At 46.9% G+C, this 21,227-nt stretch overlaps 1 pseudogene; it reads right to left on the minus strand.

The window, feature by feature from the left end:
• Positions 1 to 3,142: 3,142 nt before the first annotated feature.
• Positions 3,143 to 3,265, minus strand: LOC136633806 (5S ribosomal RNA; annotated as a pseudogene).
• Between the last annotated feature and the right edge of the window lie 17,962 nt (positions 3,266 to 21,227).

Consider the following 21,227-nt stretch of genomic DNA (forward strand, 5'->3'; position numbering starts at 1 on the left):
TTTTGACAATCCTAGGCTGCACTCCTACCCCCACACTTACCTAGGAGTAAGTCCTATTTACTGTCATTGTTAAAACCATATACATGGTAGCCTGTTAAAAGTACAAAGCTGTAACATTTCACCAGGTGCAGTCACATACCAAGGTAGCATCAAGTCTAATACATATTAAAAATAACATTGAAATGAATGCGGACCCACCTGAAATTGGCTCACAACCCGCCTAGTGGGTCCTGACCCACAGTCTGAGAAACACTGAACTAGATGTTACTACATTTTCCAAACAAGATTTTAATTGACAGTTTTAACTGAGCATGAGTAAAATTGAAACTACGGTAAATGAAAACATTTTTCAGAATGGATCATTTCCTTACATTGAGTAGTGCTACTGAATTCTTTTCTTCTAGCTCAGCAAGTCCTCTGCTTTTTCTTCTTCTTATAATGCAGGGCCATCCAAGGACTGGCTTTCACTCTCTACCTTATTACTATGTGATAACTTTGAAACAAACCCCAGGTGAAATCAACTTGCCTGATCCCCCCCCTTTCTTTCTTTTCTCTGCTCCAGCCTTCTTTGTACTCCATGATGTTAATTTCACCTTCAAACCATGCTAAAACACATGCAGACTTGATCCAAGGCCATGTGTTCTGCACATGCGCACACACGCACACACACAACTAGAAGGGGTGGCACTAACTATGGGGGCCTGGGAATTCTGTGAGCTACTACTGGAGCCTAGTAGTTCTGGTTTGAAGGTGTAAGTATCACTTTCCCCATGTCTGAATTGTACTAATACTCATTGGTGCTTATGGAGAAGGGCTGGACTGTATCACCATTATAGCCTTAATCAACTTTCAGTGCACTTCTATTTCCCTAATGCAGGGCGATCAGATACAAAGGGGGACAGACAGAGTGCCTTTCCCTTGAACCATTATATAGAAGAGGGAATCTGGGCAGGTGCAGCTCAACATGGAAAGGTTTAAACAGCTGCACATACCGGAACTCCCTCTTCTATACAATGGTTAAAGGTAAAGGCACTCTGTCTGTCCCCCTTCATATCTTTGTTGGAAAAAGTTGGGTTATCCCAGATGGGCTCTTGAGAAAAGTGGAATGGCAAGAACTGCACCAAGGCCAGGGGAACAAGAATTGATGGAAGAATTTCTTATCTAGGAAAAAAAGAGACTTAAAGAACTTTAGCATAGAAAAAGACACATAAACGGTACAGTATCTTAGATAGAATCTTCTACCTTCCAGATAGGATCTCAAAAGGTACCAGCTGCCCTCTGTATTTCCTTCCCTTCATCAGTTGCCCAGGATGAAGCTGTAGAACTGGCAAGCAGACCCAGGAAGAGAGGGCTGCAACTCAGGCTGTGAGAAGCCTTGGTGAAAGGCTGGATCAAAAGCTCCTTCCTCCAAGATGGAAAGTATTTCAGCTCTTTAACACCTTGGTTCAGCTCTCTTGCCAAGATCAGCCACTTGATTGCCCCTCAGACTGGACCTGATGATCTTTTGTAGGCTGGACCGGAGAAACTTACAGCCCAAGCCTATGCATGTCTACTCAGAAGTAAGTCCCATTAGAGTCAATGGGGCTTACTCCCAGGAAAGTGTGGATAGAATTGGTCTGTCAGTTTTCAGACAGGTCTGAATGACAGTTACTGTTACTGCATGAACTTTTTCCTAACACCCTGCCCAAATTGGTGGGGGGGCAGGATGGTCGGAACTGCAGTTTAAGGTATCCGAGAGCTGTTAACAAAAGGTATCCGACTACCCTTAACAAAAGGTAAGCTGTTAGGGCTTACCCATAACAGTTTCCAGAATGCACTGGGGGAACAGAAGTGCATTGGAAGTGATTAAAACTCTAATGCAGGGGTGCTCAAACTTTCAACTTTAGGGATGCTGGACCTTTATCAAGTGTATAGAAGAGAGAATTTCAGCAGGTGCAGCTTGTCATCTGTGGGATGACAAGTTGCACCTGCTGCAATTCTCTCTTCTATACACTTGTTAAAGGTCCAGCATCCCTAAAGTTGAAAGTTTGAGCACCCCTGCTCTAATGGAAATGCAACCCTGAATAAACTTGTTCTATACTGTACAGTTTGTTTTGTCATGACTCAGGCCCCCTGGAGGCCTGAGTCCTGGGATTTTGCTCTGCCCCCCCCCCCTGGTTTTAGCACTGGGACCCACTTTATAGAATGTTGGTCAGGACCCACCATAAGTGATATCATTAACCTGGAAGTGATGTCATGGCTGGAAGTGGCATCATCAAGCAGGAACATTTTTAACACCCCTCCATATGGAAAAAATCAATTAAATAAGAAAGTAATTAAACGTTTAAAATAAGCTTTAAATTATTCAAAATAAAGAACCCTCCTAACCCTCCTGAGCAGCTGCTGATCTGTTGAAAAACAATTCCCCAAACTTCCAAAGGCAGCTATCCTAGCCACACTTACTCAGGAGTAAGCCCATTGACTGTCATTGTTAAAAGCATATACATAGTAGCATGTTCAAAGTACCATTTGAACCATTTCAAATGTACCATTTCCCCAACTGCAGGTCACATATCTTGGTAACATCAAGTCTAATACAATAAAAATAAAATACACCTTGAAATGAACGGAGACCCACCTAAAACTGGCTTGTGACCCACCTAGTGGGCCCCGACCCACAGTTTGAGAAATGCTGGTGTAGCAGCTATGAGTCTAGGTTCTCGCTGTCTGTTTCCTTTGCAAACAAAGAGAGGTGACTCATGAGCAAGATGGAGAAATCTGAGGACCGCGGATAAGTTGCAACTGTGGATATGGAACCTGCATATAAACATTTATTAAAATGTGATTGATGGATTACGTTTATATTATGTATTTTCCCCATCAAGATACTTAAGGTAGTGTACATGATGTTCTCAGCTATACATGGAATTCAACACCACAGAATGTGAGGGCCACTAGTGCAGATGGATTTAAAAGGAAATTAGTTAAGTTTTGGGCAAACAAAGCCTATTTTTGACTACTAATCATGATGGCTGAATACCGTCTCTGGATTTCATAACAGAATGCCTCTGAATAACAGCTGTAGGCGAGCAATGGTGGGAGAGGACTCTGGCTTTCTCTCCTGCTTGGTTGGCAACCTTCAGTCTGGAAAGACTATGGTATAAGCCTACAGCACCCGGTATTCCCAGGCGGTCTCCCATCCAAGTACTAACCAGGCCTGACCCTGCTTAGCTTCCGAGATCAGACAAGATCGGGAGATAGTGTTCAGTGTAGGGAGATGGTTGGCAACCTTCAGTCTGGAAAGACTATGGTAGAAGCCTACAGCACCCGGTATTCCCAGGCGGTTTCCCATCCAAGTACTAACCAGGCCTGACCCTGCTTAGCTTCTGAGATCATGGTATAAGCCTACAGCCCCCGGTATTCCCAGGCGGTCTCCCATCCAGGTACTAACCAGGCCTGACCCTGCTTAGCTTCCGAGATCATGGTATAAGCGTACAGCACCCGGTATTCCCAGGCGGTCTGCCATCCAAGTACTAACCAGGCCTGACCCTGCTTAGCTTCCGAGATCATGGTATAAGCCTACAGCACCCGGTATTCCTAGGCGGTTTCCCATCCAAGTACTAACCAGGCCTGACCATGCTTAGCTTCTGAGATCATGGTATAAGCCTACAGCCCCCGGTATTCCCAGGCGGTCTCCCATCCAGGTACTAACCAGGCCTGACCCTGCTTAGCTTCCGAGATCATGGTATAAGCCTACAGCCCCCGGTATTCCCAGGCGGTCTCCCATCCAAGTACTAACCAGGCCTGAGCATGCTTAGCTTCCGAGATCAGATGAGATTGGGCATGTGCAGGGTAACAGTTGCTGCTTGTCTCCTCAGTTTCAGTCTCCTGCTTGCGGGCTTCCCAGAGCCAGCTGGTGGACCACGTGGGGAATGGGATGCTGGAGTAGGTGGGCCATTGGTCTGATCCACTAGGGCTCTTCTAATTCCATCACAGGGGACAAGCCATGATCAGGGTGATCAGATGTCATAACCACAAGAAAGGTGAAGGCACCCCAAAATGTAGGACATCAAAGAAAAATGTGGGACATGACAAAATAAAAGCTAAAGACACTCATATATTGATTTCATGTGGTTAATTTAAACACTACATTATTATTAAGTTTAAAACTATATAACATAACTTATTAGTTATAAGAAGGCTATGCGCTGCCTGCTCACAGGGAAAAGAGGGACATTTAAATTCTTTTCCAGGACACAATGCTAAGAAAAGAGGACATGTCCCAGAAAAAGAGGACAGTTGGTCACCCTGGCCATGATGGGTGTACCTCCTGGTTCATTCTATCTTTGAACGCCAGTGCAAGGGAGCGTTGTCTTGTGCGCTCCCTGAGGCATCTGTGAGATGCAGGAAGCTGGACTAGATGCACCCATGGCCTGATCCTGCAGGGTCCTTCTTATGTTCTCGCATTATGCTCTTGTATTTAGCTCCAGCAAAAAAAGCAGCATTGTGCGTCCCTGGACCGTACTGTGACTGATTAATCAGGCAGATGGCCTTTAAGTGGCCGACTCTCATCCATGATCAGAAATAGCCAGAGGGCCAACATCCCCCCAAACATGTCAAATGGCACCAAGAACCTGGAGCTGAGAAGCAGAATTTAATTTATGCCAAATCCGGCAGCAGAGGCCAATTGCCTCAATCTGCATTCCACATTCTGTTTGCACACTTTAATTTCTGAGAATTAGTGCCGTGTGTCCATGACCCTATCAATATGTTTTTGGGGTAAGGCACTTGCGACAACTGCTCGCGTTGAGACATTTCTCAAGGTTGAGAAAACAGATCCCTGCTAACCCAGCGTCTCAGCTAGAAGAATTCCCCGCTAAGTAAGCAAGAACGATCGTATCCAAGACCTCAGCCTCTCTCAGATAGAATTCAGCAGATTCAGTGTTGTGTGGAGGTAGCCTTCTGTTGAGAAAGCAAACTGGCGAGGGGTTGCAGCACAGTTGGGAAGTCTTGTTGCGTGTCTCCATTTCACCAGGCCTGGCACCGGCAAACAGCAGGGATGGGCATCTGCTGGGGGGCCCGTGTCCCAGCTGGGGCTCATCGCTGACCATATGGAGCCCCCGAAATAGCCACGCGGGTGGGGAGGAGAAGTAGTTGCATCTGTTACTGGCTACCCACTCATGTGCTTTCTCCTGATGGCTGCTACCAGAGGCATGGGCACATGGGATAGAGGAGGAAGACACATTCATGGGAAGGAGGAAAGATACAGCAGCAAGGTAGCATTGTGGGGAAAAGGAGACAGGAGCCTTAATTAGTCGTCGTCGTCCCCCAGCCACTTGGGTGTTTCATCCATTTGCTGCTTCTCCCTGTCTTAGCAAGAATACAAAAATAGCTGGATAAGCAGTAGCTGATTCTCTTCGTTTGCCACCCCCCTTCCCATCGTGATGAGAAGGAGCAACATGAGAACTTGAGGATCCCCAAAATATTAGGTGATCACCAAGGGTCCCCTAAATGTTGAAACTAGCATTGCACCTCACCCTTTCCCAATGACTTGGGCTGAGCTGCAATATTCCTACACTGTGGACTCTTTGCTCGCAACAGGAGAGGAAACTGAACGCTTTCCACATGCGCTGCCTCCGGCGCATCCTCGGCATCACCTGGCAGGACAAAGTTCCAAACAACACAGTCCTGGAACGTGCTGGAATCCCCAGCATGTATGCACTGCTGAAACAGAGACGCCTGCGTTGGCTCGGTCATGTCGTGAGAAAGGATGATGGCCGGATCCCAAAGGATCTCCTCTATGGAGAACTCGTGCAGGGAAAGCGCCCTACAGGTAGACCACAGCTGCGATACAAGGACATCTGCAAGAGGGATCTGAAGGCCTTAGGAGTGGACCTCAACAGGTGGGAAACCCTGGCCTCTGAGCGGCCCGCTTGGAGGCAGGCTGTGCAGCATGGCCTCTCCCAGTTTGAAGAGACACTTGGCCAACAGTCTGAGGCAAAGAGGCAAAGAAGGAAGGCCCACAGCCAGGGAGACAGGCCAGGGACAGACTGCACTTGCTCCCAGTGTGGAAGGGATTGTCACTCCCGAATCGGCCTTTTCAGCCACACTAGACGCTGTTCCAGAACCACCATTCAGTGTGCGATACCAGAGTCTTTCAAGACTGAAGGTTGCCAGCAATGAACTACAGACCTACTGGAGCAAGAAATGACAGTGGGGACCAGCACTAAAAGGACCCTGCTCTTTATACCGTTAGAAGCTGGGGGCACTCAGAAGAGGGCACCACATGAGGGTCTCAGAGCCCACAGTGGAATGGATGGGAAGAGATACTTCAGCCAGGTAAGGATTTAAAGATCAAAGAAAGCTCTTGGTTGTATTCAGAAAATAAATGCAGGCTTTAGGAAGAGTTATCGCACATTTTCTTGGGCCAACTCCACTTAACAGGCTGGCCATCATATTCTGGACTAGGTGAGGTCACCCAACATTTTCCAAAGCAGAGAGTTCCAAAGGCAAATAGAGAGTGCATTCCCTGAAGGGTTGGCAGCTGGTACCTGCAGACGTGAAACTTAAAGAGATTTTCAGAGTTTCTCCCAAGGAAAAGTATCTGTGAATGTTGGAGGGAAGTCAAACCAGTGCCTGTTAAGACCAGTGAAATTTATCTGCACACCCCTTGGTTGAGTACTGAGCATTTTATGTGAATTTCAAGGTTCCTTCCAAGGCATTAGAGAATTGTCAGGGGAAGCTAAATGAGTTTCTGTAAGACACATGAAATTTCCCAGGAGCTTTGGGAACATCTCGAGTTACAAGTTTAGTCCAATCAAGAAGTTACCAGGGCATGTGCCATGGGTAGCCAAGGCTGTTTGGAATGCCCCCCCTTGCATCGGGCTCATATTAAAAACAGATGCGCTGTGCAACGAGGAAGAGATGGATTTTGTTCTAGATGCCGGCTGGAGCTGCCCATAATTGCCGTGAGTTCATTATATAAAGCCAGTCCCTTGAGCTTCCAACGTCCCAGTTAAGCAGCAGTAATAGAAAGCAGCTGGAAGAGGACATTAGGTCAGCAGAATCATTAGCCCCGAAAATTGCATCACTATCGCTTCTGTCTGACAGGGAGGCTTTCACACATCATCGCACTCCTAAAAAGGGGAGGTCAAACAGTCAGCTGAACTTGGCACACTAACTCCATTAAGAATGAACTGTAGCTCACAATTCGAAAGAAACCCACCTCTCTAGGACTGTGGGGAGAACTTAATGAATTTTCTAGTGCTTTCCCCTGCCCTGATCTCCCCAACCTTTTCATCTCTTCTGGTTCAGGTTGCTAAGAAAGTCTGCCTGAACTAGCCTTAAGCAGACTGGTGGCCATATTGTGGTGTTATTGGTGCAAATGATTCATTTCTAGAGCACAGGAAGCACTAACTCATTTGGCCCAAGTAATTCTTAGAGTAGCAGGAGAGTTGGAGGGGATCTTGTAAGCTGTCTGGTCCAACCCCTTGCAGGAAACAGAGAGTCGGAACCTCCCCAACAGGATGGTTCTTCTGTCCCTGCTTGAGACTTGCAGAGAGAGAGACTTCACCTCTCTCAAGGCAATTAGTTCCGCTGTAGAACGGCTCATACAAATAAGAAGTTTCTCCAAATGTTCAACTGAAGTGTCCTCTCCAAAAACTTAAGTTCTGGTCCTGCCCTCCCCCTCCCGCCCCCTGGGACAACAAGTGATAGACACGGGCATAACAGACATGGGCATAATGGAAACCTGGTGGAATGTGGGGAATCAGTGGGATACCGCAATCCCGGGCTATAAACTCTATAGGAGGGACAAAGAGGGGCGTGTTGGTGGTGGGGTAGCCATTTATGTTAAAGAAGGGGTGGAATCCAGCAAAGTAGAGATTGAAGGCGGGTCTGGACTCCACCATAGAATCGCTGCGGGTTAAATTACCAGGTCCGAGGAGCGATGTAATAGTGGGGGCATGCTTTCGTCCTCCGGCCCAGAAACCAGAAGGGGACCTTGAAATGCGGAAACAGATCAGGGTGGTGTCAAGGAGGGACAGGGTTGTAATCATGGGGGACTTCAATTATCCTCACATCAACTGGGTCAATTGGTGTTCTGGTCCTGAAAAGGAGACCGGATTTCTTGACATGCTAAGTGACTGTGCCTTGGAGCAGCTAGTCATGGAGCCCACCAGAGGGCAGGTGACTCTGGATTTAATATTGTGCAGTACTCAGGACTCGGTTAGAGATGTAAATGTTAGTAGTTGGGAACCTTCAGTCTCGAAAGACTGATATCTCACTCTGAATGGTGGTTCTGGAACAGCGTCTAGTGTTGCTGAAAAGGCCGATTCGGGAGTGACAATCCCTTCCACACTGGGAGCAAGTGCAGTCTGTCCCTGGTCTGTCTCCCTGGCTGTGGGCCTTCCTTCTTTGCCTCTTTTCCTCAGTCTGTTGGCCAAGTGTCTCTTCAAACTGGGAAAGGCCATGCTGCACAGCCTGCCTCCAAGCGGGCTGCTCAGAGGCCAGGGTTTCCCACCTGTGGAGGTCCACTCCTAAGGCCTTCAGATCCCTCTTGCAGATGCCCTTGTATCATAGTGGTCTACCTGTGGTCTACCTGTAGGGCGCTTTCCTTGCACGAGTTCTCCATAGAGGAGATCCTTTGGGATCCGGCCATCATCCATTCACACGACATGACCGAGCCAACGCAGGCGTCTCTGTTTCAGCAGTGCATACATGCTAGGGATTCCAGCTCGTTCCAGGACTGTGTTGTTTGGAACTTTGTCCTGCCAGGTGATGCCAAGGATGCATCGGAGGCAGCCCATGTGGAAAGCGTTCAGTTTCCTCTCCTGTTGTGAGTGAAGCGTCCATGACTCGCTGCAGTACAGAAGTGTACTCAGGACGCAAGTTCTGTAGACCTGGATCTTGGTATGTTCCGTCAGCTTCTTGTTGGACCAGACTCTCTTTGTGAGTTTGGAAAACATGGTAGCTGCTTTACTGATGCGTTTGTGTGTGTTGTGTACACACACGTGTAAATGTTACTGACATGATTAACCTGTATCAGTTATCCCAGCCCCAAACCCCCACTTTATTCTTTTCATTCACTTGGTAAGAAAAGGGAAGGCCTGGAACTAACTCTGAAGTTTGGCAGTGGCATCTATGGAAAAAAAATCACACGAAGAAGAAAAGAACACAACTCTCAGAACTTTTGCCTGACTGCACAGCAAACCTTGGAAAGTTTACGCATGCCTATGTTCTGTGTCTATTTGCAGAATTTATTTGTGGATTTGCTTGGAGGAGCAGAAAAGCTGTCACAAATATGGAGGCCACAAGTTGGAATTATTATCACCCTGTTATTTGGAATATGTGTAAGCCCTTTTTCGATTTAAAATGTTCTCAAAGGGGGTTTACACTGTGGAAAGAATGGTAAAATGCTCCTGGCATTGCAGCTAAGCCAGCTGCATTTGCTCTCCCCCCTGTTCTATATAAGGAAGTCACCACATTCAAAGTTGCCTCAATGCCCAGTTAGCAGGGCTGCATCGAGACATAAGAGTAGGGAGGTTTAAAGAGGTCATGACTGTCCCATCAAATCCTTTCTCTAGAGCAGGGGTGTCCAAAGTTTTTGGCAGGAGGGCCACATCATCTCTCTGACACTGTGTCGAAGGCCGGGGGGGGGGGGGGAAAGAATTCATTTACATTTAAAATTTGAATAAACATACATACATAAGACCTTTATTGGCATAGATAATGGAAATATGAAACAACAACCAAACATTAAACATTCAGAACACACACACAATAAAATAAAGCACTCGTAATCATCCAATACCCCCTCCCCCATTCACCATAATATAGCGGAAGACCCAGAATTCCGTCCTGCCAGAATCCCAGAAACAAAGTTGGCAACCTTGTCAAGAGAGTCAGTTTCCTCTATGGAAAGAAGAGTTTGTAATTTAAATGAATCCTCCCAACCCTGCATTTTGTTCAGCAGCGGAGCCAGATAGTTCTTACGAAGGGTGTCATGCAGTGGGCAATAAAAAAAATATATGATGTAATGTCTCCACACAATTCCTGTCACAGGTACATCTTCTTTCTGAGTAGGGAATGCCACTAAACCTGCACGCTAGCAGAGCTGATGGAAAGGCATTGCATCTCACAAGGGAGAATGCTCTGTGAGCCTGCGGGCACTGCAGATGATAAAGGAAAGAAGCTGGCTTCCCAAAGCTGACTGGGATGTGCAGATGGAGAGGGGAGCAAATGGTGTTAGCTGCACAGAGTAGCTCTTGACGCTCAATATCGAGCAATCTTTCCTTGATAGTCCTGTAGGTTTCGCTTAAACCAATCATACCCAGGCTTGCTGTGTCTAGTCCTATCGATTTAAGCTTGGTGAGTAAATCCGCAACCTCCACAGGCAGTACTGGATCAGCCAGAAGCTGGTACATTAGCCCATATGGGGCAGCACTGAAGAGGATTGGAAGCCAAAATTTTACTGATCTCAACCAAGCCAATGTTTTGAGTCTAATGAAACCCACTTCAAGACACATAGCGGAGTATGGAACACATCTGGGAAAACCCAAGATCCTTCGCAGGAAGGAGGCCTGTATGCTCTCAGTTGAATGATTCAAGGCCTTATGTCAGATTGGACAGCCATAAAGAACTTGCGAAAGTACCTTAGCCTTAAATACCTCTAAAGCAGCCGGGACATATCTGTTACCTTGGCTAAAAAAAAACCGGGAAATTGCAAGGGATGAGATTTTTGATGCATTTAGGACTGCATTACGATGAGAAACCCACGAATGCTTATAGTGGAAATTAATGCCTAAATATCTGAATGTCTTTATCTGTTCCATTTTGTTGCCCATAAATGACCATTTAAATGGTTTCCAATTGTTGGCAAACACCATGATTTTAGATTTAGAGTAGTTAATCTGTAACTTGTTGGATGTAAAATACTCTATAGATTGATTAAGTAGACGTTTTAAGCCAATTCTTGTTCGAGAAATAAGAGCCGCATCATCCGCATACAGTAATAGCGGCAATGGATGGGACCCAAGTATCGGGCAGTGACCATCCACTGTCTTCAAGGCTGGGGCTAAATCATTCAGCAACAGGTTAAATAGCATGGGAGCCAAAATGCATCCCTGCTTAACCCCTTTGTTTATAGCAATGGGGTGTGTGAGGCTACCACTCCTGGTATATCTAACTTTACATGATGTGTTAGAGTATAAGATCTTAATTAACATCAATAGCCTTTTATCAATCCCCATGCTGGCTAATTTAGACCAAAGAAGATCTCTATCAATGGAATCAAACGCAACTCTTAGATCAAGGAAAGCCACGTAGAGTCTTGCCTTGGCTTTCTTAATCTGTTTATGGACTAGGTGAGATAGAATTAAACAGTTATCCATTGTTGATTTGCCCCGACAAAATCCTGATTGCTCAGGACCTAGGATATCCTTAGAGTTGGTCCAGGTAAAAAGCTTATTATTTAGGTATTTCGCATAAATTTTGCCTATTACAGAGAGCAAGCTGATAGGCCGGTAATTTGCAGGGAGCTTAGGGTCACCCTTTTTAAAAACTGGGATGATTGTTGCTGAGACCCAATCTTTGGGAACTAAGCCAGTCCTATCGATCGTTGTGAAGAGGGGTGCAAGCAAGTGAGCCCACCACTCAGGGTCACATTTTAAGCGTTCAGGAGGTATTAGATCCGGTCCGGCAGCTTTCCCTGATTTCAATTGATCTATTATCTGTATAATCTCCATGCGGCATCACAGGGGGCCAAGTAGGTAGATCAGATGAATTGAAGTCGAGTTGGGTATCTGGGGATTTGCACTTATCAAAAAATAGTTCTGAAAAATGTTTAATCCATACAGAAGAAGAGATTACAACTGGGTCATCCATTTTGGAGCTAAGAGAGCCTGATACCACGGCCCAAAATTGTTTGTTATTTTTTGCTGTATTGCTTGCAACAACTTAATCCATTGAGCATGGGTGTACTTCTGCTTTTTATCTACCAGTAAGGCATTAAATTGTTTTTTGTAGAAAAAATATTTAACCGCCTCACGTGGAGCGTTAGACTTTCTGAAGGCCAAATAAGTTGCTCTGATCAGTGCTTTGAGGTCTCTGCATTCTTTATCAAACCAGTCCTTTTTATCGGATACACCATGTACAGTGCTCCGCTTAGGGTTGGAACCCAGGGTAATTTGAATAAATTTACATAAGTTTACATAAATGACTATATTAAAGATGAACTTATATGAATGAATGAAGGTCTTGCAATAGCTCAAGGCCTATAAAAGGCCTTGCACAAAGCAAGGCTGGCCTTTCCTTTGCTGCCGCTGCTGCATCACAGACGTGAAACAACAAGCAGTGGAGGGAGCCCTCATCCCACAGCTCACACGAGAAGTCAAACAGTTGCCCCCAAGCTGAAAGCAGTTGCGTCGGGCCAGTGCGGGCTCCAACAAATCTCCAGAGGGCCAGAGGCTCATTGGAGACTGGGGGCTCCCTGAGGGCCGCATTGAGAGATGTCGAGGGCTGCAAGTGGTCCCAGGGCCGGGGTTTGGGCACCCCCTGCAAAACAATGACATGGCAGGTTTTGACAGTAAGAACAGTAAATCTTGTGCCAGCTTGCCTCCCCCAAAACAAAAGTCTAGAAAAAGAAAATCATTTGTTTTGTTCCATAGGGATCTTGACCTAGATGGACCCGGGTTCCTACTCAGTGGAGGGAAACAGCCACTGTTCCTGTAACCCAGGGAGTTCTCAAACATTTAGCACTGCGACCCGCTTTTTAAATTGAGAATCTGTCAGGACCCACCAGAAGTGATATTGTGACTGGCAGTGACATTATCAAGTAGGAAATTTTTCACAATCCTAGGCTGCAATCCTACCCACACTTACCTAGGAGTAAGCTCATTGTATAAAAGCATATACACAGTAGCTTGTTAAAAGCACAGGTCTGTAACATTTCCCCAAATGAAGTCACATACCATGGGAGCATCCAGTTTAATACATGAAAAATAAAATATTGAAGTGAATGGGGACCCACCTGAAATTGGCTCACGACCCACCTAGTGGGTCCTGACCCACAGTTTGAGAAACACTGCTATAACCACAGGACCACAGCAATGGTTTGGTGTTTTGTTTCAGCCAAGTGGGAGAACAATTGATTTCAGTTGCACACCCTTTTTGACTTCAAAACTTTGTATCAAAATGACGGAGAAGATTCACAGACCTAACCCAGGCTGGAAGCTGCTTGTTCATTCGGGGTACGAAGACAGCCCTCCTCCCAGCTGAACCCTACAACTCTGGGTACAAAGGCTGGGCCAGAATGACTGAGGGCCCAATCCTATCCAGGGCTAGTACGACGCACATGCCCGATCTCATCTGATCTCGGAAGCTAAGCAGGGTCAGGCCTGGTTAGTACTTGGATGGGAGACCGCCTGGGAATACCGGGTATTGTAGGCTTATACCATATTCTTTCGAGACTGAAGGTTGCCAACCAGTACGACCATGCCAATGGGGTGTGCACTGGTGGGGAGGCAGTCACAGAGGCCTCCTCAAGGTAAGGGAACTCTTGTCCCCTTATCTCAGGGTTGCATTGCAGCTGCACCGGTGCTGGAAAGTTGGATAGGATTGGGCCCTACACCTGCTTTCTGGGGGGGGGGGGGGAGACTGGACTGTGGCCTTCTTGTTGATGTAAGTACTGGTGTTCTGAAACAAGAATGCATCAAAATGACGACAAATATATTTCTCGGTGCACAATGTGTTCAGTTTACATTCATCTACCCAGTTTTTTTCCCCTGCACAGTTCTGTGCTTGAAAAGGGACGGCAAATCGGCAGGGAGAGAAACATCTCCGGCATACCAATGGTTCCTGTGTGTTCAGTCAAGGCAAGTGCCTCTCCTCGGTTGCCGTGATGAATTTCCGTTCCAACCGAAACAGCCCTTCTGTCAATGTCACAGGCTAAATAAGTTTGACTGTATGCTGATGTTCCTCAAATTGTCTCTACTAGCAATAGTTCTGGCTGGGTTGTTTGGAGACAAAATTAATGATGATACACCGAGGTCATTGCGTGTCGGGTGAACGGAACAGATGTTAACATATTAGTCCCACGCGCTGACTTTGGACAGGATGATCATGACTTGTCGCTTTTGCGCAGGGGCTGGCGCAGCCGAGGGGCGTCAACCCAGATCAACGGACGGCTTGGCTGACCCTTGAGAATGTCTATTTGAGATCTGCTAATGCAGACAAGGAGGTGCCAAAGAATTGCTGGCTCACGTCCAAGCAGCCCCATGTCGAGAGATCAGGCCTAGGAAGGGGGACAGGCTACAGTGGTAGCCCCTGCTGTCATTCCTGCCCCCTCCTAGGCCTATCTGCCCCTCCCAGTACACCCCCTCTTCCCACCTGCCAGGAGCTTACCTGCTCCGTTGGGTGCTCCCCTTGGATCTGGCACTGGTAGGCCAGCGCAGGCCTTAGTGCCAAGAGCGGCTGTGCTACCGCAATGTGTTTCTGGCCTGTTTTAAATAGTGCATGTGCTCGTTCCACTGGTGCTCTGCTGTTTAGGATGGCACTGTTGGTCACATGGCTGTCATGCGCTTCCCATGGAGCGGATGCCTACGAAGACCATTCGGAAACCGCAGCTGGTACCAAAGGTGGCCTTGAGGGTTTGGACAGAGGCAGGGGGGCTTTGAGATCATGCTACAGCCCTCTTACTCCAGTGGCATCACTGGTCCACCTGTTTCTCAATGCAATGCCAGGTGCTGTTTGTTGCCCTGAATAACCTATGTGCGCCTTCTCCCACACGATCCAACTTTGCCTGCTAGCTCCTTTAAGGAGACCCTCTTCTCAGTTCTGTTGCTGCTGCTAAGCATCTGGGGAGCAGCAAATCTGTGAGAGGCCTTTACAGTGGTGGCCCCTCTGATGTGCACAAAAGTGCCCTCTTTGCAAATCTTTTGCCACCAGCAGGGTTTTTGACCTCAGGGTCTTTGCTAGTATGCTATAATTCTGTCTCTCGAGAGTTGAGTTCGATCTCCCTCTGTACCGCTGTTTTACATCAGTTGCACCGTTTTTACATTATTTTACATGCGTTGATCTTGGTTGTGTGCCACCCTGAGTCCTTGTGAGGTAGGCAGGTGTGCATGGATCAGTACTATCTCCCTTATAAAGAGGAGGAGAGATTTGATACAAAAAGCTTCTGGAAGCTCAAATGCTCACACTGACGGAGTTGGAACATGCCCTGCCCTGCTAGTTCAGACGGAAGATCCTTGAAGGCCAGTGTCCTGTCTCTACTGAGGTGTTTCTGTCTACCTCTAGCAATGTAAGATGGAATAAGCAGACCAGGCAACAACATCAAGGCAATCAGAGCAAGGACTTAGCCAGGAGGTCTGGGCCAGCCGAGGACCTGTCCAGCCAGGCTGATTAATGGGGGCGCAAGGCTTGAGACATACAAAATTATGCAGGGGATGGACAGAGTGGATAGGGAGATGCTCTTTACACTCTCACATAACACCAGAACCAGGGGACATTCACTAAAATTGAGTGTTGGGCGGGTTAGGACAGACAAAAGAAAATATTTCTTTACTCAGCGTGTGGTCGGTCTGTGGAACTCCTTGCCACAGGATGTGGTGACGGCATCTGGCCTGGACGCCTTTAAAAGGGGATTGGACAAGTTTCTGGAGGAAAAATCCATTATGGGGTACAAGCCACGATGTGTGTGCGCAACCTCCTGATTTTAGAAATGGGTTATGTCAGAATGCCAGATGCAAGGGAGGGCACCAGGATGAGGTCTCTTGTTATCTGGTGTGCTCCCTGGGGCATTTGGTGGGCCGCTGTGAGATACAGGAAGCTGGACTAGATGGGCCTATGGCCTGATCCAGTGGGGCTGTTCTTATGTTCTTAAGGCTAGTCGCATTGGTCTAACACAAAGTCTAACCAACACCACCAAGGTTTTGCACCTGTGGTTAGCAGGCAAGGAAGGAAGGAAGGCTACTTTAGCAGAGCTGCCAGCTCTCCCCTTTCCTGAATCTCCTCCAGGTCCTGATCCAGAGCTGGCGCTTGTTCTTGCTATCCTGAGCTGCAGGATAGAGGCCACTCTAGAAAGAGAATATTCTGAGCAAGCACCGATGTGTTCCAATGGCTAACATAAGTAGCCCATTCACACTGTCTCCTCAACCCACCACTCACAACCCTATGACTACTTAGCAATAGGATCACAGCCCAAGCCTACTCAGGTCTACTCAGATGTAATTCCTAGTGTTTTCAATGGAGCCTACTCCCAGGGAAGTGCACACAGGATCGTAGCTTGCCTCTTTCTCCTTAATATAAACTCCCTCTGTGTTTTTTTTTTTGTTTTAAAGTTGTTTTAAAACCCCCTGGACAGTATGAATCAATCCATTTGCAATTCCAGGCATTGGGATCTCTCAATTGCCCTCTGAGCCGCTGCTGTCTCAACAAGAGCAGAACATCCCAAGAATCTCCGCAGCAGGCGCGGCAATTTCAAAGGTACCCCACTGGCTATTATCCACTGATCACGGGCATTTTATTGTAATCTTCCAGAAGGATGCATATTTTTAAAAAGCTTTTAATCCTTAGAAAGACAAGGCAGAACAGCTGATGCTTATCGCTGTCTAGGATTATAAAAATAACACACCGAAGGAGGCACAGTGCTCTGAATGTAGGCGTAGCACCAGGAGCACAATAGCGGCTGCCTGAGAACACTCTCTCCATTAAGCCAAAAATGGGAAAGACACACATCGCAACACAAGAGTGTGCGTGCATTTATGTATATAAAGTTCAGCCCTGAAATGCAAACAACTTAATCCCGGGTGTAAGTACCAACAAGCTACCAGATGATCCTGACTGGTGTGTATGTGTGAGACAGCTTTACCTGTATAAATAACACGGCTAAACTTATTTATCCTTACCCAAAAAACAATCACAACATATGCTTTTAAAAACGCATAATTAGTTGCAATTTAAATGCCCAACGTATCCAAGAGAAAGCCTTGCAAGTTCCTTGAGGAAATGAGGAAGTTCCATCTCTCTCTCTCTCTCTGTGTGTGTGTGTGTGTGTGTACACAGAGAGAGAGAGAGAGAGAGATAATATAAGAACAGCCCCACTGCATCAGGCCATAGGCCCATCTAGTCCAGCTTCCTTATCTCACAGCGGCCCGCCAAATGCCCCAGGGAGCACACCAGATAACAAGAGACCTGCAAGGCTTCCTGGGAATTGTAGTTAAGAACATAAGCACAGCCCCACTGGATCAGGCCAGAGGCCCATCTAGTCCAGCTTCCTTATCTCACAGCGGCCCACCAAATGCCCCAGGGAGCACACCAGATAACAAGAGACCTGCAAGGCTTCCTGGGAATTGTAGTTAAGAACATAAGAACAGCCCCACTGGATCAGGCCACAGGCCCATCTAGTCCAGCTTCCTGTATCTCACAGTGGCCCACCAAATGCCCCAGGGAGCACACCAGATAACAAGAGACCTGCATCCTGGTGCCCTCCCTTGCATCTGGCATTCTGACATAGCCCATTTCTAAAATCAGGAGGCTGCACATATGCATCATGGCTTGTAACCCGTAATGGATTTTTCTTCCAGAAACTTGTCCAATTCCCTTTTAAAGGCGTCCAGGCCAGATGCCGTCACCACATCCTGCGGCAAGGAGTTCCACCGACCGATCACAAGCTGAGTAAAGAAATATTTTCTTTTGTCTGTTCTAACCCTCCCAACACTCAATTTTATTGGGTGTCCCCTGGTTCTGGTGTTATGTGAGAGTGTAAAGAGCATCTTTCTATCCACTCTGTCCATCCCCTGCATAATTTTGTATGCCTCAATTTTGTATGTCTCAAGCACTTCTTGACACAGAGTATAAGTGGTCTGTGGAATTCATTTCCACAAGATATGTTGATGACCACCGGCTTAGATGACTTTAAAAGTGGGTTAGACCCATTCCTGGAAGACAAACATATCAATGGCTACTACTCACGATGGCTACCTGCCACCTCTGGGTTCAGGGGCACTATGCCTCTAATCCTGGAGCAATGGTGGGAAAGAGAGAGGCCTTCACCTCCTGCTTCTGGGCTCCCTGGAGGCATTTGGTGGTTGGCCACTGTGGGAACCTGGACTCTGGGCTACAGAAGTCTTTGGTTTGATCTAGCAACTGACAGTCCAATCCTCACCAGAACCAGCACTGCCAGACTGCATGGCCTGCACTGTATCCAGTCCAGGTTAGGAAGCATTTGGAGGTCTCTTTGGGGTAAGGGGATATTTTTACCCTTACTTTGTGTTGAGTCCCAGTTTGCCCTATGGGGCTTCTCAGATCTGCACCAGCTATACAGCTGGTGCAAATGCAGGAAGCCTAGTGTAACGTCGGGAGGGCTGGGAGGGGGTTAGGATATGATGGATGAGGCATCCACTGATCTGATCCCCCCCTCCTGGACCAAATCCCCCCTTTCCTGAAATGCTCCCCTTCCTACCACCCACCCCACACTGCTGCCTGATATAACCTCACCTGCGCCATCCAACCAAATTCCGGAATGCGGCCTTGGGGAGGTGGCGCAGGCCTCCCCATCAGTGCACCCTCCTCTCCAGGTGCGCTCTGAGGAACATAGACATTGAGCTTTGGAGCCAAATGCTGCCTTTTACTCTCTTGTAATGCTAGTCCTTTACCTGCACATTCACATACTCTCTCACTAGTGGAATCACCCACCCACCCCAATTGCGACCCTTTATGCAAGAGCACAAGCAGGTTTTTTCTTTGCTCTAACAGTCCTTGGGCTCTAGCCCAGTCTTTCTTCCAAGTGCATTTCTCTACTACTCTGTTACTCACAGGGCCTTTTGCAAGGGAGTTGCTTCCCGCAGTGCTCAGGCTTGGTAATCGACAGATTCCTTGGGCACAAAACATATTGCGGTTCACCAACTGAAAGTGAGTGCCTGGAGGGACGCCACTCAGTTCAGTGTGGGGGAATCTCATTCCTCTCTCTGCCATCCCATAAAGCTGCGCTTTCCTAGGATGCTGGAAATCAGGGAGATAGAAAAAAGAAGACATTTTGGGTTTTGTAAAATAAAAGTAAGTTTCTTCTTAGTAGGATTTTTTTTTCCTCCCTGAGGCCCTGCGGCAACTAAGAATCCCACAAGACTGCTTTAAAACAAGCTTCTCTGAACAAAGGAAGCAACAAAGTATTTGAATTTTTTTTAAAAAGTGTATTGCAAATAGCTCTATTGGGTAATGTGATCCCCCCCCCCCTAAATATTTATTCTTGCCCCATCTGTAGGGGACACAAAGATGCTGACCTCTCTGTGCCATCCTTTAACTCTAAACCTTTTGGAAGATTACCAGGGTACAAAGAAGAAGGTTTGCTTTAGCTCAGTGTCTTCAAAGCAAGGCAATTATTTCAGTGGAATTGAAAAGAAAAGGCTAATGTTTTGTGATGTCACTTAACAGAGGAAGAGTGTGATCCTGTTGAATGCAATGCAAAGTGTTGCATGAATTGATCAGCATCACAACCATACCTTGAATACCTGGACTGGGCCCACCAGGTTGGGAGGGGCCCTCCAAAATTGGACCCTACCCTACACCTCGCTGAGGATCCCTCAGTCTTGGAGCCAATCCTACAAGAACTGCCTGCCCAAAATCATCTTCCTGATGAATTTTCCGGATTCTGCTTTCACTTTTCATTCTCAGTCTCCAGGGCAATTCATTTGCTACCTAGAGCAGTGGTTCCCAAACTGTGGGTCATGACCTGATTTTTGGTGGGTCGCCAAAGGGTGATGGATGGATAACTCATTGCCTCAAGCCTTGAGGTTATTCAAAAAGCAGAGACTGTGGCTGCTAATTACCCTGCAAAAAGTTCAGCACCTGCAGTTTTCAAGAGATAAATGTTTGAGGGTCTTTTTTCTAATTATTACTTATAAATAAATAAAATATTATTTCTTTCCAGATCTTTTTTTTTTTAAAGTCTGGTAAATCTTGGTGGGTCCCAACAGAGAGTCATTCAAAAAAGTGGATTCTAGTGTCAGAAAGTTTGGGAACCATTGATCTAGAGCAGGGATGCCCAAACCCCGGCCTAAGGGCCACTTGCGGCCCTCAGGGACTCACAATCTGGCCCGCGGGGAGCCCCCAGTCTCCAATGAGCATCTGGCCCTCTGGAAACTTGCTGGAGCCCATGCTGGTCTGACATAACTACTCTCAGTGTGAAGATGACTGTTTGATCCCTTGCATGAGCTGTGGGACAAGGGTTCCCTCCCCTGCTTGCTGTTTCACGTCTATGATGCAGCCGTGGCCTTGAAGTAAAGGCCAGCCTTGCTTTGTGCAAGGACTTTTACAGGCCTTGAGCTACTGCAAGACCTTCATTCATTCATACAAGTTCCATCTCTAATATATTCATTTATGCAAATTTATTCAAATTTGAAATGTAAATTAATCTGGCCCCTGACACAGTGTCAGAGAGATGATGTGGCCCTCCTGCCAAAAAGTTTGGACACCCCTGATCTAGAGCAGTGATTTTCAACCTTTTCCATCTCACCGCACACTGAGAAGGTGCTAAAACCATCAAGGCACACCACCAGTTTTTTGACCATTGACAAGGCACACCGTGCTGCCAGCCAGGGACTCACATTCCCCAACGGTCCTATTACTATATGACCCTCTCCCCAAAACCTGCAGACCATTTGTGGCACACCAATGTGATATACAGAGCTGATATAGAGCTAGCTTGGTGGGAGGGGGGAAGGAAGAAGAGTGGCCAGCACAAATGCACCCAAGAAGTTCCAAGACTTACAACAACACCAGAGTTTGCAAACTAATTCAAATAGGATGCTTACCTCTGGCTTGCAGGCAATTTTCACCGTGGCCGGTGCTAAGTCACAAACTGCGTATGGGTGTTTATCCCCATCACACACACACCCCCACCATCACCACCAGACACACACTGGTGCTCTTTTGAATAATCCTCATCATTATTCTGCAGTCTAATAAAATGAGGTTGTCACCTATGATTTGATTTCACTGATTCTAGACTGTTTGTTATCTCTGCAGTGTTCTGGATGCCCTTTTCCACTGATTTACTTCGGCATCCCTATATCCTACCAAGTCAGCCACAGGTAATTGGATTCCTCGCTGTGAAGTGAAGCGGAGGGAGGGGGATCAACAAGGGAAAAGAGAGGCTGTTAAGGCTGTTTTCCCCCTAATGCTGCTCTAAAAAGGCAAAATGACACGACTCGGAGACAGGTAAAGTGCTGCTCAAGTTTTAATCTGAATCTCAT

The sequence above is a fragment of the Tiliqua scincoides genome, chromosome 13, assembly GCF_035046505.1.
Source record: "Tiliqua scincoides isolate rTilSci1 chromosome 13, rTilSci1.hap2, whole genome shotgun sequence".
In the NCBI taxonomy this organism is placed as follows: Eukaryota; Metazoa; Chordata; class Lepidosauria; order Squamata; family Scincidae; genus Tiliqua; species Tiliqua scincoides.